Consider the following 27,436-nt stretch of genomic DNA (forward strand, 5'->3'; position numbering starts at 1 on the left):
TATTTTCTAATCCTTATATAGAACCATGAAGAAATGTTTCTAATGTTTATGATACCACAAAATCTGGCAAATCCAAAGAAACCCCACTATAATTCCATATTTACAATTGTCCTTCAGTAAGAGAAGAAGAAAGCTCGGTAATCAGAGAAGATAACAGAAACTTGGACTTTAACCCTATTAATGAGGGTCCAATGGAAACTCCAATAATTTAAAAGAAAGCTATCTTTTCTATGGATTTTTTTAAAAGACATCTTAGTAAACAAAAAAATAGTTTTAAAAAAATTCCTGGAAATTTTGCAAAGACCCCTGAGCCTTTAATGCAAGCAGCGGTGTAATCTTCAGTGACAAGGTAGAATTGGTTATACAAGAAACTCATTGTTCTGGGAGGCAATGGATAAAATCCAGTAAGAGGCGCAGAGGCATAAAAGTAATTAATGACTTTCACAGAAATTACCACATGTACCAACTTAATACATTTGTGAAAACATCATAAACAAATGCTGAACATCCAAGATTTTCAAGACTTCACTTTGCTCATCTGTCATAAGCCTGATTGCTTCCAATACAGCCATTAGATGAATCAGACATGCCTGCCTCCTAGAGGATAACAGTGGGTGAGATCACAGTATCTTGCTTTTGGGGAAACAACAGGTCATCATTACTGACAAATCCTTTCTTTTGAGGAAGGGCATCATCTGGTTTTCTGCTTTAAAGCCCACATATTGTATACAAACTCTTCTAGTTTGGGACAGACTTGGCCAAATTTGCTAAGCAGCCAGCCTTCCTCAATGAGGTCAATACAAACATCCCAGTTAGAGGGCTGGGTCCAAACACAGAGATGTTGCATGCTGCTGATTAGTACCCTTTGTCCAGGCCTGTTTAGGTCCTAATGACATCAAATACAAAACAAAACTATTTACTAACTATGCCAAGCACATAACCACTACAGACGAAATAATGTCTTTAATCAGTCCACATTCTTAATTTTCCTCTGGAGTCAAAAAGCACATCTATTAATGGGGGGAAAGATGTAAAATGAGAAGAGAAGACACCACAAAACTTCCGGTAAAAAAAAAAAAGCATGAAAAAGGATAACACTTTCATATCCAAAAGAACACCGAAGTTTATCTGCTGAATCAACAGAAAATGTTAGAGGTAAAATAAGATCTGGGTTATAGTAACTGATGCCCTAGATACAGAGTTAATGTTTCTAGCAAAGATCTTCAGGATTAAAGAAAGTAAACAGCACTCAACACTACTAGCAAGGATAAATACTAAATGTTATTACATGGTCTTCAGTGTTCCGGCTTCAGTTAAGCCTCAAGAAATCCCTCAGTGCCACCCCAATCTCTTGTGAACACCTTTATCTCATCTACCTTCTTTTCATCTCACCTTCTCATCAGGGACCCACCTTTTTGTTCGGCTTTGCCAGGAAGCACCCTGCCTCTGGTTTGGACATCCATCTTGTGACCACCCCATCATACACTTCCCATGATCCCTGGGCTTTGTTGCACACATAAGCACAAAAAAACTAAAATAACATAGTTTTTGCCCCCAAACATTTGCAATTAAAGCTGGTCAGGGATGAGCTGTGAGTCCGTCTGAGCTAAAGTATAGAAAGGTGATTTCTGAGGCTTTTCTAGTAATGAAAAATGATTCAAGCAAAACTCTTTTAACTGTAAACATCTTGTGAGGCATTATTTTTTATGCACAAAAGAAATGCAGAAATCTCAACTGTAATACCTATTTAGAGTGTACTGAAATAAAACAATAATGTTAAAAATCATGTCATCCCAATTAAAAATTATATAAGCTGAAACTAATTCTGAGAAATATCTGAATTAAGATAAAAGAAGAAGTCTATTTTTAATGGGAACTTACAAAATTATTTGTCATATTTCTTTCTACTAAAACATAAAAATCAGCAAACCTATTTATGCATTTACAAGTCGTTCAGGTGAGATGGACTCCTGAATTCAGATACTGCTGTGCTTAACTTATTCCAAATGTAGAAATGTGCCATGATCAGGAAGATGCAATTCTTGAAATAAATCTGTACAGAATAAACTTTTATTACAGCTGAATGAAAAATTGAGATTCTCCCTGCCATTAGATCCTTTTCCATAATTTCCTAACTTAAGAACTTACTAAGTGTGTATCGAATATGACAAAACTGTACTATTCACATAGGGAGAAATACAATTTAGTGGCTCTTTCTAAAGACCATTCAGCTGATGGGGGAGCAGAAAGGTGTGGAAGTTCAGAGGTGGTCTACAGGCTGGAGAGGATGGGAAGTGGCAAGACAGGGAGACAGACAAACAGGATGGTAACAGGCAAGGCAGTTCCATCAGAAGTATTTCAGCTCAATGGGGCACCACCGTAGATTTACAAAATAAGTGAAAGTGAAAGTCGCTCAGTTGTATTCAACTCTTTGCAACCCCATGGACTCTACAGTCCATGGAATTCTCCAGGCAAGAATACTAGAGTGGGTAGCCTTTTCCTTCTCCAGGGGATCTTCCCAACCCAGGGATCGAACCCAGGTCTCCCGCATTGCCGGCAAATTCTTTACCAGCTGAGCCACAGGGAAGCCCAAGAATACTAGAATTGGTAGCCTATCCCTTCTCCAGAGGATCTTCCCGACCCAGTACTCCTGCAGGGTACACTTATGTGTCTACAGTAGGATGCAGAAAAGAATAAAGGAAGTGAAGTGTGACAAGTCTGAAAAGGCCGTCTCCCAGATCCTCAACCTCTCAGGAACACAAGTAGCACTGTAATGTTTTCTTTAAAGAGAGTAATTCAGTCAGTTCAGTTGCTCAGTCGTGTCTGACTCTTTGCGACCCCATGAATCGCAGCACGCCAGGCCTCCCTGTCCATCACCAATTGCCGGAGCTCACTCAAACTCACGTCCATCGAGTCGGTGATGCCATCCAGCCATCTCATCCTCCATCGTCCCCTTCTCTTCCCGCCCCCAATCCCTCCCAGCATCAGGGTCTTTTCCAAAGAGTCAACTCTTTTCGTGAGGTGGCCAAAGTATTGGAGTTTCAGCTTCAGCATCAGTCCTCCCAATGAACACCCAGAACAGATCTGCTTTGGGATGGACTGGTTGGATATCCTTGTAGTCCAAGGGACTCTCAAGAGTCTTCTCCAACACCACAGTTCAAAAGCATCAATTCTTCGGTGCTCAGCTTTCTTCACAGTCCAACACTCACATCCATATATGACCACTGGAAAAACCAGCCTTGACTATGCAGACCTTTGTTGGCTAAGTAATGTCTCTGCTTTTCAATATGCTATCTAGGTTGGTCATAATTTTCCTTCCAAGGAGTAAGCATCTTTTAATTTCATGGCTACAGTCACCATATGCAGTGATTTTGGAGCCCAGAAAAATAAAGTCTGACACTGTTTCCACTGTTTCCCCATCTATTTCCCATGAAGTGATGGGACCAGATGCCATGATCTTCGTTTTCTGAATGTTGAGTTTTAGGCCAACTTTTTCACTTTCCTCTTTCACTTTCATCAAGAGGCTTTTTGTTCCTCTTCACTTTCTGCCATAAGGGTGGTGTCATCTGCATATCTGAGGTTATTGATATTTTTCCCAGCAATCTTGATTCCAGCTTGTGCTTCTTCCAGCCTAGAGTTTCTCATGATGTACTCTGCATATTAGTTAAATAAGCAGGGTGACAATATACAGCCTTGATGTACTCCTTTTCCTATTTGGAACCAGTCTGTTGTTCCATGTCCAGTTCTAACTGTTGATTCCTGACCTGCATATAGGTTTCTCAAGAGGCAGGTCAGGTGGTCTGGCATTCCCATCTCTCTCAGAATTTTCCACAGTTTATTGTGATCCACACAGTCAAAGGCTTTGGTATAGTCAATAAAACAGAAATAGATGTTTTTCTGGAACTCTCTTGCTTTTCCCATGATCCAGCGGATGTTGGCAATTTGATCTCTGGTTCCTCTGCCTTTTCTAAAACCAGCTTGAATATCTGGAAGTTCACGGTTCATGTATTGCTGAAGCCTGGCTTGGAGAATTTTGAGCATCACTTTACTAGTGTGTGAGGTGAATGCAATTGTGTGGTAGCCTTTCCCTTCAGGAAAGCATTCTTTAGCACTGCCTTTCTTTGGGATTGGAATGAAAACTGACCTTTTTCAGTCCTGTGGCCACTGCTGAGTTCTCCAAATTTGCTGGCATATTGAGTGAAGCACTTTCACAGCATCATCTTTCAGGATTTGAAATAGCTCAACTGGAATTCCATCACCTCCACTAGCTTTGTTCATAGTGATGCTTTCTAAGGCCCACTTGACTTCACATTCCAGGATGTCTGGCTCTAGGTGAGTGATCACACCATCGTGATTATCTGGGTTGTGAAGATCTTTTTCGTACAGTTCTTCTATGTATTCTTGCCACCTCTTCTTAATATCTTCTGCTTCTGTTAGGCCCATACCCTTTCTGTCCTTTACTGAGCCCATCTTTGCATGAAATGTTCCCTTGGTATCTCTAATTTTCTTGAAGAGCTCTCTAGTCTTTCCCATTCTGTTGTTTTCCTCTATTTCTTTGCATTGATTGCTGAGGAAGGCTTTCTTATCTCTCCTTGCTATTCTTTGGAACACTGCATTCAGATGCTTATATCTTTCTTTTCTCCTTTGCTTTTCACTTCTCTTCTTTTCACAGCTATTTGTAAGGCCTCCTCAGACAGCCATTTTGCTTTTTTGCATTTCTTTTCCATGGGGATGGTCCTGATCCCTGTCTCCTGTACAATGTCACGAACCTCCGTCCATAGTTTATCAGGCACTCTGTCAATCAGATCTAGTCCCTTAAATCTGTTTCTCACTTCCACTGTATAATCATAAGGGATTTGATTTAGGTCATACCTGAATGGTTTGGTGGTTTTCCCTACTTTCTTCAATTTAAGTCTGAATTTGGCAATAAGGAGTTCATGATCTGAGCCACAGTCAGCTCCCAGTCTTGTTTTTGTTGACTATATAGAGCTTCTCCATCTTTGGCTGCAAAGAATATAATCAGTCTGATTTCGGTGTTGACCATCTGGTGAAGTCCATGTGTAGAGTCTTCTTTTGTGTTGTTGGAAGAGAGTGTTTGGAGTAATTAACACCAGAAAAAAAATTAAAGAAATATATAGTTCAAAATGCTGAAGTGAGTTATTATGGTTAAGAATCCTCTCTTTCTTGTCAATAAAGACCTAACAGGTTACCATTACTTTTTCAAAACAGTGGAAACAGTGTCAGACTTTATTTTTGGGGGCTCCAAAATCACTACAGATGGTGACTGCAGCCATGAAATTAAAAGACGCTTATTCCTTGGAAGAAAAGTTATGACCAACCTAGATAGCATATTCAAAAGCAGAGACATTACTTTGCTGACTAAGGTCCATCTAGTCAAGGCTATGGTTTTTCCTGTGGTCATGTATGGATGTAAGAGTTGGACTGTGAAGAAAGCTGAGCACCGAAGAATTGATGCTTTTGAACTGTGGTGTTGGAGAAGCCTCTTGAGAGTCCCTTGGACTGCAAGGAGATCCAATCAGTCCATTCTGAAGGAGATCAGCCCTGGGATTTCTTTGGAAGGAATGATGCTGAAGCTGAAACTCCAGTACTTTGGTCACCTCATGTGAAGAGTTGACTCATTGGAAAAGACTTTGATGCTGGGAGGGATTGGGGGCAGGAGGAGAAGGGGACGACCAAGGATGAGATGGCTGGATGGCATCACTGACTCGATGGACGTGAGTCTGAGTGAACTCTGGGAGTTGGTGATGGACAGGGAGGCCTGGCGTGCTGCGATTCATGGGGTCGCAAAGAGTTGGACACGACTGAGCGACTGAACTGAAGGGAAGACTTAAGAACTTTTTTAATACATTAAAACAGTTCTAGTAGAAAGAAAACAGCCATATTCATTTTTCTGATTCTGCAAAGTGAATCATTGGCAGTTAATACCTTTTGATGTACTATCAGTGGTACTCACTAGAACCTCATAGGAAGTCTTAAAAACAAACAATGAAAAAAACAGTTTTTCTCAAGCTCCAACCCTCGGATTCTGATTTAGCTGTTCTTGGAGTGGAGCCTGGGAGCAAGTCATTTTAAAGCCTGACAAGAGTTGAGAATTACTGTGCTAAATAAGTATCTTGAGATGAAACAAATAAATACTTGGGCTTTTAATGAAGGAAAAAACTGAGGCACATTCTATTCATAATTACTGGTGATGGATAATTCAGAGTCCGTCTGGTGATGAATAGTTCAGGTGGCTTTATCATGAGGCTTTCATTATCAGAGAAAAATTGGTAATAGGAAAAGGCTAAGCCACCTTTTCACTGAAATAGTGAAAAGCATAACGTTGGGTTATTATCGTAAATAAATTCATTAAAATTATATCATAAGGAAAATTTTAAGCTATAACTGCAGCAATGAACTGGAGTAAAGATTTAAGCAAGTAGACATAATTTTTCTTTCCTGACACAATTACACTACAGTTCAGCCTAAACTAGAGCTATTATTTCAAAGGCTCCTCAAAAATGTCATCAAGGTAATTTTCATATGAAGCATCTACTTATGTCTTCATCCATTTTTGTCCTCTCATTTTTAATTGTTCATTGGTCTCCCTCTGCTGGATCCTCATTTATCAGTGGATTTATATGTGATGCAGGCAGTTTTCCAACATCACTTGTTTTGAATTAATAAACTCTTTATGTATACGTAATTTTATTTCTTACTTATTTTTGACTCTGCTGGGTGATCTCTGCTGCATGGGCTTCTCTCCAGTTGCGGCGAGCAGGGCTACCCTCCAGCGGTGGTGCTTGGGCTTCTCATTGCAGTGGCTTTTCTTGTTGCAGAGCAGGGGCTCCAGGGCGCTGGGGCTTCAGCAGTTAGGGCACGTGGGCTCAGGTGCCGTGGCTTCCCAGCTCTAGAGCGCAGGCTCAGTAGTTGTGGTGCACAGGCTTAGTTGCTCTGAGGCCTGTGGGATCTTACCAGGTAAGGGATTGAACCCGTGTCTTCTGCACTGGCAGGTGGATTCTTTATCACTGAGCTAGCAGGGAAGTCCCAGAATTAATGAATTCTTGCAATCAATTTGTTATATGGATTGCATGTGTACCATATTTTTAGCACTGCATTCTTTTTGTGTTACATTGTTGTAAGCATCTTATAATCAGCCCCAAACTGGTTAGTAAAAACATCAGCTTACTGAGATTTTAGAAGGCTACTTTTATAACCAGTCACTTTATCAGTAAGTATTTTCCTCTTATGATAGTTCAGCTTGTAACCAAACTGTGGGGGCTTAGACAATGAAGGCTCTTTTTATCAGAACATTATTTAAGAACATCAAGGTAATGAATAACAGTAATTCTCTAGACCATAATGCTCCAGAAATTGAAAGCCAGGTTCACATATCTTTTTTTCCCTTTAAGGAGCAAAGATGTCTTAACAAATATGAGAGAATAAACTTTATATTGTTTCTATGTCCCACATTTATTTAAGGAACATATAAAATGCTCGGAAAATTAAGATTTTCCCATTTGTATATCAACTGTTAATATATTTTGAATGAAAGATATACGTCCCTCCGAATCTGAAATAATGGGAGGATCCCAGAAATTTAAGAAAAATATAAATATAATCAATATTTGTGGTATTTTTTACATATTGAAAATTAATTTAAGAGGTAAAAGCAAAATACAAATAGTTTGCTTTGCTCATAATATGCTTGGTTATGTTCAATATTCAAACACTGAGAAAAAGAGAAATAGGAAGGGAAGCACTTATTTTTATGTTTTTAACAAGCAATGGCATGAGAGGAAAAATCAGGATGAATGTTTGCCAAACTCAACCTTTTTCTTCCACAAAAACTTCACAGTTCTAGTTTAGATGAAAAAGCATTAGATATTTCTTTTCACAATATTCTACAAGTAAGACACAAACAGAACTGCTTGAATACGATGCTCATCATTCCAAGGCACCAGGATGAATGTGTTATTTTAGTTAAAAATGTAAAACATCTCTAGAAATTGAGAGCATAATCAGAAGGGAGACAAATGAAAATCAGTATTTTTTTTTTTCAAATTGAGACTATCTGCACATATGTGAAAGAACCAAGAACTTTCAGGATACACGGAGAAACAACATATTCTTATATGGTTAGGCTTATGATTTTAGCATACTCTACACTTGTGTGCACACACACACACAGACACACACACACAAACACACACACACACATAATTGTTATCTCTGCACCCTGGCCTCGAGCACAGAAGTCTGTCAAGACACAAAAAAGAAATCATCCCCTAAAGTACTCCTACAACCAAAGAAGGCAGAGCTGGTGAGCAGATGTTCTTTGCGGTAAAGATGCTGTGATGACCACTTTATCCCAGCAAGCTTTGAAAAGCACTGCTCACACAGACCTTCCAGAAAGCTGTAATATATTATGGATAACAAAGAATTCAGTCTATCTTTTCAAATAATTTGTGAGTAAAATGAAGAAAGTCAAGCAACTCTGGCTTCCTGTAAGTCCTACTGAAGTATATGTTTTCACTCCAGCTGCATTAAAACACTGAGTTTAATCTAATGATAAAAATTAGCTCACTCACATCTGGGAATCATTCCTTCAAAGCTTGCCTCAAACTGTGTTCTAATTATTCGGTAATCTTGTTAATGTGATTTTAAAAGAAACCCTACAAAATCCACTGACAACTGCTTTCATTGAATCCATAATTATATCCATGTCATTAGTGTCTCTTAACAACCCCACAGTTCATAACATATCTCAGCAGTCAACATTATTACTTTTTTGTGGCTACTAACAGATTTATGTCTCAGCTTTATGCTTATGCACTGGACATGCCAAAAATAGATCAAATAGATCATTTATCAACTCTACTTTCATTCACCTAAACCCCAGGAAATCATCAGATAAGCAAATAAGAATGTGAAATTCCTATTACTCAGTGACTAGCAGGAAGACATGTACTTCAGTGTCTACTAATTTCGCTGTCTCTGAAATAATCTCTAATAATTTTAGAGCTTTATAACTCTATTAGTCCATGAATCCATGTTTTGCAGGAGAGAGACGGTGAGTTTATTGGTCAAACTGCCTTCTACTTGAATGAAGAGAAAAGAGGAAGTTTTATTTTGACTCTGGAAACATCATCAGCTATTTGAGACAAACTCTATCCCCTCATCTTTAACACTGGAATTCTACTTTTAACATGTTCTAGTGATGCTAATGTACTTAGAAAATATAAAACCACACAGAGCAAATCATGGGATAAATGAAATACATTTTTAAGTTTTAAAAAAGTCCTTGCAAGGATGAATTCTAAAGAAGTACAAAAATGCTACCAAACGATACGTGTAAGCCATCCTGTTGGATGTGCAAAAGTCACAAGAGCATGATTTTCCTGAATCTCTAACACTTCCAGAAAGACCTGTAGGTATGGGTTGTAGTGGATCACCTCAAGGAAGGAAATCGTTAGAAGGCATGCTTTCCTGGGGGGCAGGAAAAAAAATTCATACTCATTTCTGTATCCCCTACATCACACATCAGGATGTTTTGCATGTAATAGAAACTTAATATGTCCATTGAGTGAATAAATTCCTAAAATGGGGCTTTCCCAGTGGTTTGCTGGTAAAGAATCCACCTGCAATGCAGGAGCTACAGGAAACGTGGGTTCAATCCCTGGGTCAGGAAGATCCCCTGGAGGAGGGCATGGCAACCCACTCCAGCACTCTACCCTGGAAAATCCCGTGGACAGAGCTGCCAGAGGGGCTATAGTTCATGGGTTCCCAGAGCCGGACACGACTGAAGCTACTGAGCAGGCACACACGCACACTCCCAAAATGTTCTACTATCAGACAGAATTTCAGGGAATGAAAGGCTACTCTATTTCCTCTTTGTTTCCTGTCACCTCCACTCATCCTATTTCCATTATAAAACCATACCAAAACCTCTGGCTCCAGATGTTGAGCTATGCTATAATCTATGAGGGCTAAGATATGACCGTGTTATGCCACAGATGGAGGATGGCAATAACACTGGACAGAGAGCCTCGGAGAAAGGTCTCAGGCAAGGACATACCACCAACATACTACATAAGACCAGGTGAACCAACACCCCTCCAAACCGCAACAAACGAGAGGAATAGGACACACTGTTCCCTTGGCTCTTCCACTTCTGTTACCAGGCCATGATAAACAGGGCCCAACCCACGGACCTAGAGCTGCCTTGGCCTCTTCAGGACTTTACATATATCTCAAGAAGCATGTATGAGAAAAAAAAAATCCAGTATTTTCATTAATTATATTGATCCTACGTTTAAAAGTAAGAAACAATAGGTACTTTGAAAGAATTAAATAGGTACTATAATTAGGAAACTCATGAGAGCACCCTAATCAACCAACAACAATAAATCTGATATTAACATTTTTTTTGAAAGATCAATTGCCACAGACCTTTTGTTGATAATGCTAGTGAATTCTGGTGTCTGCCTATGACCAGGTTGGCTATTCCTGTCATATAAAATTTCAAGTGGTATTCAGTATACAGCCTGAAGGGGCTGCAATCTTCACAATGCCTGGTACACATGTCCATAATTATTCAAGACAAAAGCACATTTTGTGGAATGTGTATATTTACCATTTGCTAAGCTGACATCATTTTATCCCATTCATTTCTGAGCCTTATATTTAAGCCAAGGATTTTGTGTTCTATCTTTATGATGAAATTCAAATTTTCTACTAAAGGCAACTACTTCAATTCAAAAGACTGAGTGTATGGTACTTATAAACATTTGCAATTGGTTAAAAATAGGGAGCTGAAAAAGTAAGCATAAAGCAAGAAAAGATTCTAAATACAGAATAAGAATTTTAAACTCAATAAATAAATTATTTCCTTTAAATTCCAAACTTTAATTGTTACTTAACAAGCATTTTAAGGAATGCTGTATTTGTTCTTCCGTACCTTCCAGTGAAACCGTCTAATGACAGGCTTTTGCTTATTGACACCTTCTTCCACGGTTGCTTGTATAAGAAATGTTGGTACTTTCCAACTGTCTTCTGACTTCATGCATCATCTGGACTTTCTCTCCTCATTTCCTTACAGCTCAAGGCCTTCTCTCATCTGAAGCCATTGTTGGTTGACATGAAAAATGGACTCTAGTACAACTAATTCCATCAAATGAAGGAAAAACCTAAATCTCAATTATGAAACAATTAATTATAAAATCATTAGGTAGATTTTATTATACTTGAAGCTGTGCTTCTTTTCCATTAATAATTCTCTCAATTTATTTTCAGCTATATTAGTGATCTTTAATATCCTCACTCTATTTTTTTTATAGAAAGTGTCTCTAAATAATTGACTGACTCAGTCGACAATTTCTCATGGGTTACAAATTAGGTGTCAGGTATAGGTCTGTGTACTGCACTTCCTAAATAAATCACAAATTTCCTGCATTCATGTAACTTAAAGAAAATATTTTTTTAAAGCAATTTAAAATTTTCTGAAATGAGCCTTGAAGGTAATATAGCTTACATTTTGACAGGGGAAAAAAACAACAAGCAATATATAACTACAGGCTGAGATAGGTGCAAGGAAGATAGAGCAAGTGAGGCTGAGAGTCATACGGTTATGCGTCTTTAGCAGTGGCTAGAGAAGGCCTGGTAAGATGACACTTGGGTAAAGGTGTCTGAAAAGAAAAGCAAAAGAAACCTATCCTGGCCTTAGACCTTAGCCACCTTATCTTCTGTAGCTTGGTCATCACCAGAGCTGATATTTTGATCCCTCTCTAAGACTTCTCAGCTGGAGAACCACAGAGCAACGGCTCTCAGTCTGGCATGATTTTGCCACAAAGGACATGGGGCAATGTCTAGACATTTCTGTCACATCTGAGAGGAGGTTACATAATCACATGTAATTGGTAGAGGCCAAAGATACAGCTCGATATCCCCCAGTGCACACAGAGAACCCCCACAACAATGAATGATCTGACCCCAAATGTCAGGAGAACCAAGGAGGAAAGGCTTTGCCATATATGGTGAAGCATGCTTGGCCTCTCCGAAATATTCAATACCTACACCTAAGAGAAAACCAAAACCATTTTCAAAGAATATCATTTTAAAGAGTATCTATGCAGAGCTTACTTACAAAACAGTTTCAGTGATTCATTAAAGCAAAAATAAAGATATAGTTACTAATGTTTCACTATTTCAGTTTGAGTAACTGTTTACATATAAAATTTATCTGTTCTTTCAAATACTCAGTAATTAAAACCTGCACGAATTTCAACAGTCTCCAGTAAAAATTATTGAATTTAAAAAGTGTACCTAATATAATGGTAAGTTTCGGCTTGAATAAAAAGACTTTAAACTGTAGTGATTGCTAGGAGGATAGTGAGATGAAGGGGGAACATGAAAAAACTACTTGACTGGCAAGGGTTAAACTCCAGAAGTAGACACTGAGGTATCCACATAAGAGGCTAGCAGAAAATAATACTTGGCTGATTTAGTTTGGCAGGGCTTCGCAGGTGGCGCGAGCGGTAAAGAACTCACCTACCAATGCAGGAAACCTAAGAGATGTGGGTTTGATCCCTTGGTCGGGAAGATTCCCTAGAGGAGGGCAAGGCAACCCACTCTCACATTCTTGCCTGGGAAATCCCGTGGACAGAGGAGCCTCACGGGCTACAGTCCATTTAGTTTGACAGCTAAGTACCTAAGTAGGTTTCAGTGTTAAAATGTTCTGTTTTTATTGTGTCATTAGAAAACCTGGTTGATACGAAGGCCATACAATGTTTATAATGAACATATTTGTTAGAGCTACTCTCAGATGCCATCTGCCATGGGATCTCCTCCAAGCAAGTGTAATCACAAGGTTAGGAGGAAAGGAAGGAAAAAGACAGTCTATTTTCTTACTTAAGGAAAATAGAGAGATAGATCTTCACATATCAATTGCAAAAATCCCCTATACATCTGTAAGATAAGAACAACATATCTTAAACATTCTGCCACTGGAAAAAGAACACAGCCTGCTTATCACACTGTTACCATGAAAAACAGGGACAAATGAAGAAGCTCACACTGTGGGATGCATTGTACATATTGCTGAGAGAAGAACACAGCTGGGAGGACGCAGGCTGTGTTAAAGTTATGGGTTTGGGACCAGGATTGAGTCCTTTCACCACCACTGACCAGGAGAATGGCCATGGCAAGTTCCTTAGCCTTCTATAAGCTCCAGTTTCTTTATCTGTCAACTGGGAAAAATGGTCATCAGAGTCCCCTGTCATGAGGATTAAGTAACTAGACAGACACTAGAGTACCTGCGCTTGACTGGGCACTCCATAAAGCTTTGGTAATTACTGACAGCATTATGGATACAACTAGTCGCATATGGACTGAAATGGTCCTGCCTTTTCTTTAGCACCCAAATCCACGTCCAATGATGTGAATCACTGTGAGAGATGCCAGCTTGTTGCTTGCCAGAGGTCACTGGACTCATGTAGCCGTCCTTCCTATGGACACGACCTGAGGACCTGGGCAATGAGTAGTGATGGGACACAGAGCAGTTCTGGTTCCATTTTTCCACCCCCAAACCACCCATCTCAGTTTTCTCTACTCTTTGAGTGACTTGGATAATAAGATAACAGGAGAGGAGAGGTAGGAGAAAAGGAGAAAGCACAAAATTATCACTCTGGGTGTACTAATATCGATGGCTAGCAATCAACATCCTGACTGCTGTGAGAACATGCAGCTGATGGGCAAACATGGCTAAAATACAAAACATTTCATGAAGCACCACCCACGGAAGTTCTACTCTCCTGGAGAAAGAGGTGGCTAGGAGACAGCATATTTTACTGAAATTTGCTAAACTTTCTCACAGTTTAATACTTCTTTAACTTTTAATTCTGCAACATAATCAAGAAGTGAATTTATGAGAGGCAAAGGATTTTAGAAACAACTAAATTTTGGATGGCGTATTGTTCATTTTTGTGTGATGGCTATTCCCATGACACACCATGTAACTCCTATCCAGCATCTCTAAGATACCAAAAGTGAAAGTGAAAAGTGAAAGTTTAGTCACTCAGTCGTGTCCGACTCTTTGTGACCCCGTGGACTGTATAGCCTACTAGGCTCCTTCGTCCATGGGATTTTCCAGGCAAGAGTACTGGAGTGGGTCGCCATTTCCTTCTCCAGAGGATCTTCCTGACCCAGGGATCGAACCCGGGCCTCCAAAATTGTAGACAGACACTTTACCACCTAAGCCACCAGGGAAGTCATGACACCAAGGTACCAAAGGTGGGCTTAAAATGGTAGAGCCTTTCCCCAGACAATGCAGATTCCTAAAGAACCCCAAGAGTCAAAGGCTTCGATTGCTTTTCTGAGGAGGTACGAGACAGACCAAAGTTCTAAACAGTGACAAGAGGAACAGACAGTCCTACAGTTTTGCAAATAAAAGTGCCAAAAAAAAAAAAAACCAAAACCTGGAGGTTCTTTGCATTTGCCCACACTTAGGCAGACTTCATTTAAAACTTGGGGCTGGGTTAATATCCAAAAGATTAATAAATCTGAGTCTTTAAATGGTTTGCCTTCTTAATACACTAACTTGCAAACTGGGAAATAGATGGTTCCTTTGATTTAGGCACCATAAAACCATAAGTAATGTTGATTTTGTATTTCAGAATTTTGGAGGAGTGTCAGTCACCCAGTCATGTCTGACTCTGTGACACACAGACTATAGCCTGCCAGGCTCCTCTGTCTGTGGAATTCTCCAGGCAAGAATACTGGAGTGCATTGTCATTCCCTTCTCCAGGGGATCCTCCGGACCCAAGGACCACACTGGGGTCTCCTGCATTGCAAGCAGATTCTTTACCACCTGAGCTGCCAGGGAAGTTATTTCAGAGTATGCACTACCAATTTGTGTGTGTTAACTAGAAAATGCCAATGACTATAAGTAGCCAGTTCATTTACTGACCACAGTGCGTTACCCTGACGACCAAAAGTAACTTAAGTTTCAAAATCTTCATCTAGGCCAGGAAACTGAGACTGCTCAACCTGTAAAGTCTGTATACTTCTCTTTCAACACTTTAAAAATGTACCCTGTCAGTTTTAAGAGAGACAAGGTGCTGACTATCCTCACTGGTTAGCCAAGACATAAAGTAGAAATTTCTGGCACTAGAGATTCTAACGTTTAAATATGTCCTTCTTTATGGTAGAGCAGGCCCCTAGGGTTGAAAGTAAGGGAGGGGTTTCAAGCCAAAAATGCATTTAAAAACATATATCTTCCCTCTTACTTCATGATCACTAGAATCAATTTATAAATGCCTAATCTCTATTTAAGTTTTAATCCTAAGGTTACTAGAGCTAATTTATGGAAGTTCTCATGTAAGCAGCCTGAAAATCAGCTTAATAAACAGGTATTACTCACCATCAGCAAGTGCCTAATAACTTTGTCTAGACACAGGTGACGAGCAGTAAAATTCACTCTAAAATTTCCACGGACTTGTGGGATTCATGTGGTTCTCTGAAATAATGAAATATAAGTGTTCACATATTTTAATAAAAAAGGGTAATTGAAATGATTGTTTATGTTTGTAGCACAAAGTAATAGTAAATATTGAGGATATTATGCACAATTGACAAAGCTGAATACTTTAAGGGCAGATTAACTTTTTAAATTACTTTCATAGCTGCTGTAAATTATTTGAAAAACATTCCCCGGCTTCAAGGTGTCAACACTTTGAATCACTGGTCTTTAACTCGGTGATTCTTAGTATTTATTGATGAAGGAAAGGAACGGAAGCTTCCCTGAAGAGGTCTGTGTTGGAAAGCACTAGAATATTTCATCTCTCCCTACATTAATTCCCATCTTCATCCCCCCCTTCATTCTTACCAGGGATCCTAGTCCCAAGGAGAGGGAAATGGGATGGTTCTCTGTATTCACATATATGTTCAGGGAATCATACTTCAGAGTACTATTTATATTTGGCTCCTCAGTATTCAAAGAAACTCAGTTTCAGCTTGACCCCTCCACATCCATCACATGTTTGAGAAACATAGCAGAATTCCCATGTTCTCTACTGAACAACTGAAACAAAACTCAGCACATGGAAAGAACACCTCAGGTGCAATGGGGGAAAAGAGTCTCTCCACAGTTTCCAGCTCTAAGTAGGCTTCACACAGCAACTGTCTCTGAGCTGCTTGTAAGGGCAATTTATGAGTTCCTGACTGCTATAACATACTGTGCTCTTAAAAGGAAAAAGGCAATAGAAGTTTGGCTCCTTGCTGGCATTCTGTTTTTTATAAGATTATTATATTGTCTTCAGGCTGGGTTGAGTCTGAAATTAATATAATTAACCTCCTGCTCAGCTACATGCATATATTTTCCATTCTCATTCATCTTTTCTCTCTGCCCCTGCAGACAGACTTGGAAAGGAAAAAAAACCTATGTTCAGTGGTCTAACATTCATTGTTAGTTTCCAGACTTCTGTTCTAGAAGCCAGCATCAGTCGAATGTGAAAACAACCTGAGAAATCACAAGAGACCCCTCACAGCCGACCAGCGTACTTTCCATAAATAGCACTTACATTTTCTGTTAAAAATGTTACAAAAACGTATCAAGGATATCAGACAGACAAATGATCAGATAAAAACTGGCTACAAAGGCTTAAATCAGGAAAGGAAATCTCATGCTGAGATATAAATGCGAAAGAGGAAATTGGGTATTCAATTTTGGACCAATCAATAAAAAGACAGTATCCCAAATAAAACAGGAGTCCAACTTCCTATACCCCCACCTCCTTTTTGGACTAAAATATATGTGGCTTAACCTAGAAAACTGGAGCATTTTTTACACTTGAAGAAGAAAATTTAAATCTATCCAAAGCTGGCTCTGATTTCATTTTGAAGATTCTATTAAGATAATTAGATTTCTACTCAAACTGTACTGGCATTCCATATATGTCCAATGGAAGACAATCAGAATTCCAGTTTCCCATGACTTAGATGGGAATGAGAACACTGGATGCCTTCGGGCCATATGCAGCCCACATCAGGGATTGATTTGGTCTTCTCAGTGTTCTAAAATTAAAGAATTTTACAAAAACATCCATATTTTTATCTTCTCTTGAACATTAGATGTAGAGAAATTGGTACTACTTTTCAAACTGATCACAAACCCAGTTGCTTCCTTCAGATCAGGACACCAATACGCAAGCTGCCACCCCTCCCCCGCTGTATAAGACCCAAGTCCCCCTCTTGGTATCTGATTCCTTCCTGCCTGTGTATGCACACGCCTTTAGGCTACCCTAGAAGCAGAGGTGTGCATGAATCCTTCTATAAACGCTTATGTTTATCCCATAAAGAGGTTTTAGGAAATGAACATTCCCTTGAAGACTTAGGCCAAGAGATTCAAATGACATACAAAACCACATTCAAATACTATGGGGATCTAAAATAACAGTGAAACCTGAAAGTCTTTATTAAATCCCTGTCCATTATATATGAATTCTCAAGATATAATATTACTACTTGATTCCTAACTTCACTGTGGGGGGGAAAAGAGAACTCAAAGGGCATCTTTAATTTGGTTCTTATTCATAAACTTTATAAATTATCAGTATCAGCATAATTTAATATATGTAGGGATAGATATGAAACAGTATTACTATAGTTCTGTGACCATTTTAATACCAAGAACAATAAAAAAATAATAAATTCTCAGTTGGCCTTGACTGCAGCACTAGTACTGATAATTAAGTTTACAGCCATTTATATTAATACTGATAAATTGGGAAGCTGAGTTACGGTTGTTAATGAAGACATGCATTCATGATATAGTCAAACCTCTACAAGTTTGTATACGAATATCCTTCTTTTCTCATTTCAAAAAGCAAACATACTTTCATCTGTTTTCAATATTAAAGCCCCAAATAATTTATAATGCAGTTATACAATATATATGGGACACTGCATCAATCATGTCAAAATCTGTTTCATTCAACTGTTCCTGAAATCCTCCATTAAATTAAGATTTGCGTAGAAACCAAAGTCATACAAATAAAGTAATCACTGCTTAAGAAAAGACATAAAATACTTCAGATTGAGATTGTCATTTACTTTTATCAAAGAATATATGTGACTGAAAATATTACAATGACTTGCCTTATTCCTTTTTTTACTATAGAAGATGAAATATTATATGAAAATCTGACAAATGTCTTAAAATCCTCATGGACTATCTGACACAAGCAGTATCCTATTCAAATAAGCAAAGTAACAAGAGAATCTTGCCTACTTCAATTGTGCTGTCAAAAGCAAATCAGAGGACGTCGACTGTCATAGAGCAATGGAAGTTTTGTGTCATTTGTAACCTGATTCAACTGTGGAGATCAGTCAACCATAGTTCCTCAAAACACAGAACACAGTGTATAAGAACACTGTCCAGGCACTCTAATCAAATGAGAAGCCCACAGGAAGTTATTCTAATTTAAATGGTTTAAATTCATTTCAAAAGGCATATACTTCAAGTGTATATATTTATATTTTTCCTAGCAGTACCCCAAATGATTTCTTTCTACTGGTTCCAAGAACCCCTCATCATAAATGAAATGCTTATAATGTGGGGTCATTCAAAGTTTGGAGTGTTTCTATACTTACTGTATACACACACATACACCTCCTTCCCCATATTAATCTCACTGAAGGGGGGATCAAGCATGGGATTTGGAATCAGTACACCCAGCTTCACCTCTGACTCCTAAGCATATTTCAGCATCGTGAATTTCCTTTACCCACTAACACATCTACTAAATGGGGACAGAAGTATAGGGCAGAGATCATCCCAGAAGGGACCTGTTCTCATAGGATGCCGGTCCACTGTCATCCGCACTACAGCCCTGATAAGGGAGGATAAAAATATTTGCCTTTTACCAATAGAAGTTGTCTCAAGGGTCAAAAGCAAATTTCTGGGATTTGTGAGGACCTAAACCCGGATTAGGAGACATGGTTAAAACAAGGGAAGAAAGTTAACCACTGAAGCAGAAAATCTCTGGCTAGAGTTAAAGGATTAGAACCAACTGTAGCATGGGATCCAAAAAAGGGCTTTGATTTGGATGAACTTGGCTTCGAGTCATGACTACATCACAAACTAGCTGTGTGATCTCAGATGTCACTTAACCTGTCTGAGTCTGTTTATTTACCCATACCATCAAGAGAACAGTACCTCCCTCACAGAGGAGTTCCGCAGATTAAATGATAGGTTAAGCTCCTAACAGGGCTTCCCTTGTGGCTCAGCAGGTAAAGAATCCACCTGCAACGTGGGAGACCTGGGTTTGATCCCTGGGTTGGGAAGATCCCCTGGAGAAGGGAAAGGCTACCCACTCCAGTATTCTGGCCTGGAGAATTCCATGGACTGTAGAGTCCATGGGGTCACAAAGAGTCGGACATGACTGAACCACTTTCACTTTCAAGCTCCTAATACAGTGCACAGGACTAAAAGTGGCTCATCCTATTTATCTATTCCACACTCTTGCACACATATGTGCATTCTCCTGATGACCAGTAACTAAATATATGACCACTTCCCTTTTCTATGCAAAAGACTTATTCAAATAAAATTTTTCTTGGTGTCATTTCCTTGTAAAATGAGGCTTCTGTGATAACACTATATATAACTTAAATGTAAACAATAAGATGCAGATATTATTATTATTTTTTTCTTCTTCTTAAAGTTTCAAAATATTTCAGTCATTTATTCTAGAGGGCACTGTTGCTTCCAGTTCAGGATGGAAGGACATCATCCCCAGTTGCTGGGAATGATGTTGCCCAACAGCCCTCAGCTGTCCTCTTCTCTGGGAATCGCCCCTGGCTAGACAGAGATCCTCCACTCTCTGCTGATCGACTGAGGCCTTTGGTGAGACTGCATCAGAGCCCAACTTCTGCCCACTCCCTTCCACAGGTGTTGATCCCAAGAGCACTCTCTGATAAACTTCCAGCATACAGTCTACTTACCAGGAGTCCCAAAGTACAACAGTTACAGTCCAGAGTAACCATCTGCCAAAGCTGCTGCTGCTGCTGCTGCTAAGTCACTTCAATCGTGTCCAACTCTGGGTGACCCCATAGACGGCAGCCCACCAGGATCCCCCTCCATGGGATTTTCCAGGCAAGAGTACTGGAATGGGTTGCCATTTCCTTCTCCGTCTGCCAAAACTAGCCAGTATTAAAGGTTACTGGGGTCAGGCTTCCTGCAACATCATAAATGAAGCACCTTTTACTTTTCATAAGAGCTGGTGCATCAGCTTCTCTACAACTACAAGTGGGTACTTTTGACTGAAGAAGATGAGAGAAAATAACAAAAACAGATTATTTTAACCAGGTAATCAGCTTTTCTTATTTGATTCCAGAATCAAATGGTTAACTGAACTAAGCAGTTGCTTTGACATTGTCAAGACACAGCCCTGCATATGGCCTATAAAGAAGCCTATCCTTTGGGTCTTTGACAATTGTTCAACTGAAACTTGTCTATAAAACTGCTCTCCCTAACAAATACATTCCACTAAAAATGAATCTGTGGTGATGGAGAAGACTCTCGAGAGTCCCTTGCACTGCAAGGAGATCCAGCCAGTCCATTCTGAAGGAGATCAACCCTGGGATTTCTTTGGAGGGAATGATGCTGAAGCTGAAACTCCAGTACTTTGGCCACCTCATGTGAAGAGTTGACTCATTGGAAAAGACTCTGATGCTGGGAGGGATTAGGGGCAGGAGGAGAAGGGGACAACAGAGGATGAGATGGCTGGATGGCATCACGGACTCGATGGACATGAGTCTGAGTGAACTCCAGGAGTTGGTGATGGACAGGGAGGCCTGGCGTGCTGCAATTCATGGGGTCACAAAGAGTCAGACATGACTGAGCGACTGAACTGAACTGAACTTAAAAATCAATCTAAAACATTAGGTTTTATTTTTATTTTAAAAACAATTATACAATATCTTGGTTGTCAAGAAAAGAGAAACAGGAAAAACATGCTTGAAAATATGTATTTAAACTGCCTAAAAGTCTTCCTCCTACACTTTTAATTGTGTTAGTTGTTAAAAGTGAAAGCACATTGTCAAATACACTTAAAAGTACATTCTCGCCAAACCTATACTGAGTTAATAATATCTCTGCCAACTTAATAATACTTCCTAAACACTGAACTAAGTCCACACCAAGAGGGTCAACATAATTTTTGCCTAAGTGTCCTAAATTGAGAAGAAAAATCCACTAATTACTGGACACTTACCTAAATTCTGTGGCTAATTCATTTGCATAGGGGACAACGAAATAGTTCACATGCTGTTTATTCTAGGACTACCCTAAACTACATGAGTTTAAGCACACTATGTGAGTCTGAGCAAACTCCAGGAGACAGTTAAGGTCAGGGAAGCCTGCAGTTCATGGGGTTGCAAATAGTCAAACACAGTTTACTGAGTGAACAACAGAACTGTAAAACTGCACAATATCTGCATATTTTCTATAAGGAAATTTTTCAATTACAGACTAGAACTTCTAAAAGTAACAATTTGTTTAATATGAACCCAGTTTGAAGATGAGGCTTCATTATTACAATAATTTCTCTAATCCACCCTATATTTTCCTCTTTAAATGCCACTAACTTCTGTCCACTGATATGACCCTGTGTGCCCACTCTTACTCATTACTTCTACCCTGAAATTGCCTCAAGTATGAATCAAGTGTTGACCTTGAACAAAGACCTAACTGCCAACTCACTCGTTTGTACACTGAACACTTAAACAAAGCATCTTAATGTGTCACAGATGTCTGACAGACGAAACAATATAAGGACCAGGAGCATGGGCTTGGATCTGAGGTACCAGCTTCAAATCCCAGCTGGGCCTCTTGTTAGCTGTGTAACTTGAGCAAAGCGCTTTAAAACTTTCTTCACACTTCAATTTTTCCTCCACCTATACAGTGAGATGTTAATCATTCCTAGCTCACTGGGCTATGGTGAAGGTGAGTTAACCCTTGTAAAGCATCTAGGACAGTGCCTGCATATGGTTTGAACTTTACTATTACTGGTTTCTCACTCTATTTTCATTTCCTTGAGTTCTTCTTCTTATCACCTCCTTCAGAGGATGCAGGCCTGTTATAGCATCCTCTCTACTGTTACCTGACTTACTCTCTTAATCCACTGCTCTGTGCTTCCCAAAGCTCAGTTTTCCATATCCACCTGCTCTTCCTAGTGGCCTCCATACCAAAACACAGCTTCCATTTGCCCACTGTTTCTGACTTATTTCCAACTATCTCCAAAAACTGTACTGGTAGCATGATAAAATGTAAAATGCAATTTATGAACATGACTAACCAGCGAGGCACACGAAATGCAGGACTGCTCCTGTCATGCAGTCACACACTGGGATTTTTTAGTGAGTTACCAGCTCAGGCACGTCAAGAACCCACCTGCCAATGCAGGAGACTCAAGAGACTCAGGCTTGATCCCTAGTCTGGAGGATCCCCTGGAGAAGGAAATGGCAACCCACTCCATTACTCTTGCTTGGGAAATCTCATGGACAGAGGAGCCTGGTAGGCTATAGTCCATGGGGTCACAAAGAGTCAGACACGACTGAGTGCCTGCACACACACACATAGTAAACTCAGTTCAGTTCAGTTCAGTTTAGTCGCTCAGTCGTGTTCGACTCTTTGCGACCCCATGAATCGCAGCACGCCAGGCCTCCCCGTCCATCACCATCTCCCGGAGTTCACTCAGACTCACCTCCATCGAGTCCGTGATGCCATCCAGCCATCTCATCCTCTGTCGTCCCCTTCTTCTCCTGCCCCCAATCCCTCCCAGCATCAGAGTCTTTTCCAATGAGTCAACTCTTCACATGAGGTGGCCAAAGTACTGGAGTTTCAGCTTTAGCATCATTCCCTCCAAACAAATCCCAGGGCTGATCTCCTTCAGAATGGACTGGTTGGATCTCCTTGCAGTGCAAGGGACTCTCAAGAGTCTTCTCCAACACCACAGTTCAAACGCATCAATTCTTCGGCACTCGGCTTTCTTCACAGTCCAACTCTCACATCCATACATGACCACTGGAAAAACCACAGCCTTGACTAGACAGACCTCTGGCAGAGAGACACCCTAATAGTTTGACTGCTCAAGGGAAATGGGAAACAACTAAAATGTAAGATTTTCAAGTTTCAAATGAAATACAAACTTAAATTTTGAAGAACCCACTGCTTTTCTGTAAATGAGGTATGGTCTCTATCAGCAAAGGGCCTTTACTTCTACTCCATCTAATACCATAAACAACAACATGCACTCTGGCCCACGTTCCCGAAACTCTTCGGGGCTCTGTGAGGTGGAAAGAACTCTATCTTGCTTTTATAATAGCTACTGTGTACTGGCTACGCAAGGCGGGCAGCAGTAAAACCTAGTGGGAGTCAATACACTGCGTAGATGGGACTCGGAAAATACCCAACCAACAAATAGGTTCCGTAATAATGTGACATTTTTATAGTCACATTTTTTAAACCCTAACGGCGCCTGACTGGTACATATTATGGTATTTCAATTTAGTCATTTATCTAAAAATGAGTTTTATCTTGCCTCATAAATAAACAGTGACATTCCAGCAATTTGAAAAGCTCAGCTTCACCTTTTGCTGCAAAGCTCATTTTACAACTGCAGAAACATGCCCTTTTGTGCCATGTTGCTTAATCTTTGATTTATGGCCCTTATCTTTGTGCTAACCTCTTTCTGTAAACTACATGAAGTTTGCACAAGCTCAGCTATTTCATTCTCATTTCTAATCTTAATGGGTTAGTTTCTCCCTAGTGGCCGTGTCTCTCTATCAAACAGGATAAGGAGAAAGTATTCACTCTTTAAGTTCACCAAATATTATTCAGTGTCTCAGTACATTCTCAGTCTGAAATAAGCAATGCATTTCCCTGAAAGCCTTGGCAAGCTCTTCCAGAAAGCCTTTCCTTTCTGCTGCCCCCTGCTCCTCCCTCTCCTTGCTCCAGTGGGCCCCCTACAGGCAATGGCTGCCTCCCCTCCCTCCTTCGCACACTTAACTTCCACTGGACACCCTCAGCTAGCAGGCTGAGAGAGGAAAATGAACATGGCACCTTAGAATTGCTTCTCCTCCAGTTCCATCTTGTCCGCCTTTCAGTGATGATGTCTGGATATTTACAGGGTCACTCCAACTTCTCCCAGAGTCTATCTAAGGCTCTAGGTTAATTAAGGAAACACTGGAGATGTCTTAGATGGAAGTGTACTTGATTTAAAGGAAATCTACACCCAAGATGATGGAATAATGGTAGTTTCTTAAGTCTTCCTTCACCTGTATCCATATGTTATAGACTTGGCAGGTGTACTTCAAAGTTTATGCTCTGGGGTTGCTGCTAATGACTTGTTTCATCACAGATGGATTTTCTTCTCCGTTTTTTCATTACTTATGTTGTTTGGAGGTAGGAAGAAAAGGATTTCAACTCTGCTATTTAAAATAGAAGTCTTTAGAAAATATTTGTGAAAGTATAGGAAGATGCTGATGATATAATACAAGTGAAAGAAATCCAGCATACAAAATAATATATCCAGGATGGCACATAATTATGATGTGATGTCAAATACATGAAGGGGATAACACAACAAAATGTTACATCATTTTCTCAGGGTTGGAGAATGATTTAACATTTTTTTGTTGATATTTCCTTGTATTTCCCAAATTTTGTTTTGAGTTTTTAATGAATAAGCATTACATTATATTCAGTGAACAATGTTTAAAAAAATACATCCATATAGCAGCACAATCTTGTCTAGGAGTCTTGACTAAACACAAACTTATACATATATGTACGTTTTTTCTTTCAACAAATATCTACTGAATTTCTGCCAGGCATTATGGTAGGTTTGGGGAATACAGCAGTGAACAAATGAAAGTCTTGCACACAGCAACTTTTATTCAGGTCGGGGAGATGGATGATAAATAAGCAGATAAAGCTAGGTTATGTTAAGTTGGGATAAGTGCTATACCACAAAAAAATAACATAAGGTAAGGGTACAGGGAGGCCTGGCGTGCTGCGATTCACGGGGTCGCAAAGAGTCGGACATGACTGAGCGACTGAACTGAACTGAAAGGTACAGAGAATGACAGTGGATTGAGAAGAGCCACCAAATGTTATGTTCTTCCCAGGTGGCACAGGTGGTAAAGGACCCACCTGCCAGTGCTGGTCTCATAAGATGTGGGTTTGATTCTTGGGTAGGGAAGATCCCCTGAAGGAGGGCATGACAACCCACTCCAATATTCTTGCCTGGAGAATCCTATGGACAGAGAAACCTGGTAGGCTAGAGTCCATAGGGTCACAAAGAGTTGGACGTGACTGAAACAACTTAGCTTACATGCACATGCACCAAATGTTTTGTGTCTGCATCAATCAAAGAAACTGAGGAAGACGAAGATAAAAAGCAGACATTTAGAAGAGACTTGTTAAATCAATCCTACAGGTTAATTCTGTGTTCATTATCAGTTAGTCATTAAATCAATATATGTATTTATTTCTGGGCAATTCTCCTTAAGGACACAATATTTTTATCTTGAGATATATATGAATTATATCTTAGGAAACATTTGGAAAGTAGCATATTTCAAGGATTTTTTTCTATTAAGATGTTTAATTAGCTAAAATAATGCATAGTAAAAGGGACTACTTAATGAACATTCAACACCAATGAACTCGAGAATTCCCACCATAAGGACTTAACTAGGTATCATATTTTAATACCCTGTGTGCCTTAAATGATTACTGATCACTTTCATTGTTCACCTGACCAACTATTTTCAGGAAGTAGGTGGGAAAACTAAATGCACTTAGGCTGCAGCGTGGCAAAAACAAAGTCCCTTGAAGTGTATCTTACGAAACAAAAGTGTCATTTTAAATATGAAACAAGGCAACACCTCACCCATATTAAAACATCTACCAAACATGATGAAAGGGCATCAAAATCCATGAGTTTAAGTGTGAATACAGTCACTGCTCCATTTCCCACCTTTACTAAGCCGTGCGGATCCACACGGAGCTCAGCCCGCACTTCACTGATTGCTTGCGACAGCCCAGCCCGCTCCAGGAGCACATGCCTTCCTTTATTCACTGAATCATTAAAACACCCCAACAAAGAAAGTACCTCCACTTTGGAGGTACAGTCATTTCTTCCGGGTCCTGTAGCTGGTAAATGACTGAGAGCAAGAACTCAAACCAGGCACTCTGATTCCAGGGTCCTCACTTTTAACCGTTACTTCCATGAGTCAGAGCAAACTCTGGGAGCTGGTGAAGGACAGGGAAGCCTGGTGTGCTGCAGTCCACGGGGTCACAAAGAGTCGGGCAAGACTGGGTGACTGAACAACAACCACCCAACTGACAGTCCTTCGGCTTACAATGACCACTGGAAGCTTCACTTTCTGACCCTGAAAGAATTCTGAATCACATTACATACTTCCACACTTGAGCAATTTTGGACTTAATTTAATAATCGCATGTGTACATTTAACTTTAAATATCTCTTTTAAGAGCCATTACCATTACTCTCTCAGGATATATCTGCTTTTACCTTTGTTTCCTCTCAGGCTGTTGCCTCACAGTTCACTTCTGCACCTAGACGGTTGTTCCTCTCATCCTAAAGAAGTTGTTGCACCAAAGTTATCAGACTTGTAAGTTAAACAAACTAAGTTTCACAGCAGGTTCTCTGTATGGAGCACATGCTGGGTCCTCCATTCTTCCATTCAGTCACCTAGCCAGCCATCTGTTCAATAGCTCTAGGAATCACTATAACATTGGGTTGGCCAGAAAGTTTTGTTTGGGCTTTTCATACTATCTTATGAAGAATTCTTTCCACTTGATTTCTACTGCCTCTACCCTTGTATGTGCATGTGTACGTGTATGCTAAGTCATTTCAGTCGTGTCCAGCTCTGTGCGACCCCATGGGCTGTAGCCCGCCAGTCTCCTCTGTCCACGGGGATTCTCCAAGCAAGAATTCTGGGGTGGGTTGCCAGGCCCTCCTCCAGGGAATCCTCCCGACCCCAGGACTGAACCCCCTTCTCTTACGTCTCCTGCACTGGCAAGCAGGCTCTTGACCACTAGCGCCATCTGGGAAGGCCCTATCCTAGTACAGATATCTTTTAAATTCTCACTTGTTTTGATAAAATACTGTCTTTACTGAACTCCCTGTAACAAGTCTCTTGCCCAATCTTTACTTTTCTTCCACATTCCTGTTCCAAATCATAGCTTGATTTTGTTTTTTCCCCTTAAAAGAGAATATATGTGAATAAATTAGCACCTTGCTTGGCCTATAGTGAGTGCTTTGTCAACACTATTATTTTTTGCTGTAACTATGAGCTAGACACAAGTGCTGGGATTATGGCAGACATGAACGAGACATGGTGCCCG

At 39.9% G+C, this 27,436-nt stretch overlaps 1 protein-coding gene across 11 annotated transcripts in view; it reads right to left on the reverse strand.

Moving 5' to 3' along the window:
• Nucleotides 1-27,436, reverse strand: part of SNCAIP (synuclein alpha interacting protein) — a 163,234-nt gene that overhangs the window by 116,143 nt on the left and 19,655 nt on the right. For 2 of the 11 annotated variants that reach the window (XM_069591688.1, XM_069591682.1), the window contains exon 2: nucleotides 15,419-15,514. The exons of 8 other annotated variants lie outside the window; for them this stretch is intronic. The gene's annotated coding sequence lies outside the window, so the exon portion shown is untranslated. Of the gene's footprint in view, nucleotides 1-6,719; nucleotides 7,034-15,418; nucleotides 15,515-27,436 lie in introns of those variants that run through there. One more of the 11 variants, XM_069591685.1, reaches the window with a different exon arrangement.

The sequence above is a fragment of the Ovis canadensis genome, chromosome 5 (assembly GCF_042477335.2).
Source record: "Ovis canadensis isolate MfBH-ARS-UI-01 breed Bighorn chromosome 5, ARS-UI_OviCan_v2, whole genome shotgun sequence".
Lineage (NCBI taxonomy): Eukaryota > Metazoa > Chordata > Mammalia > Artiodactyla > Bovidae > Ovis > Ovis canadensis.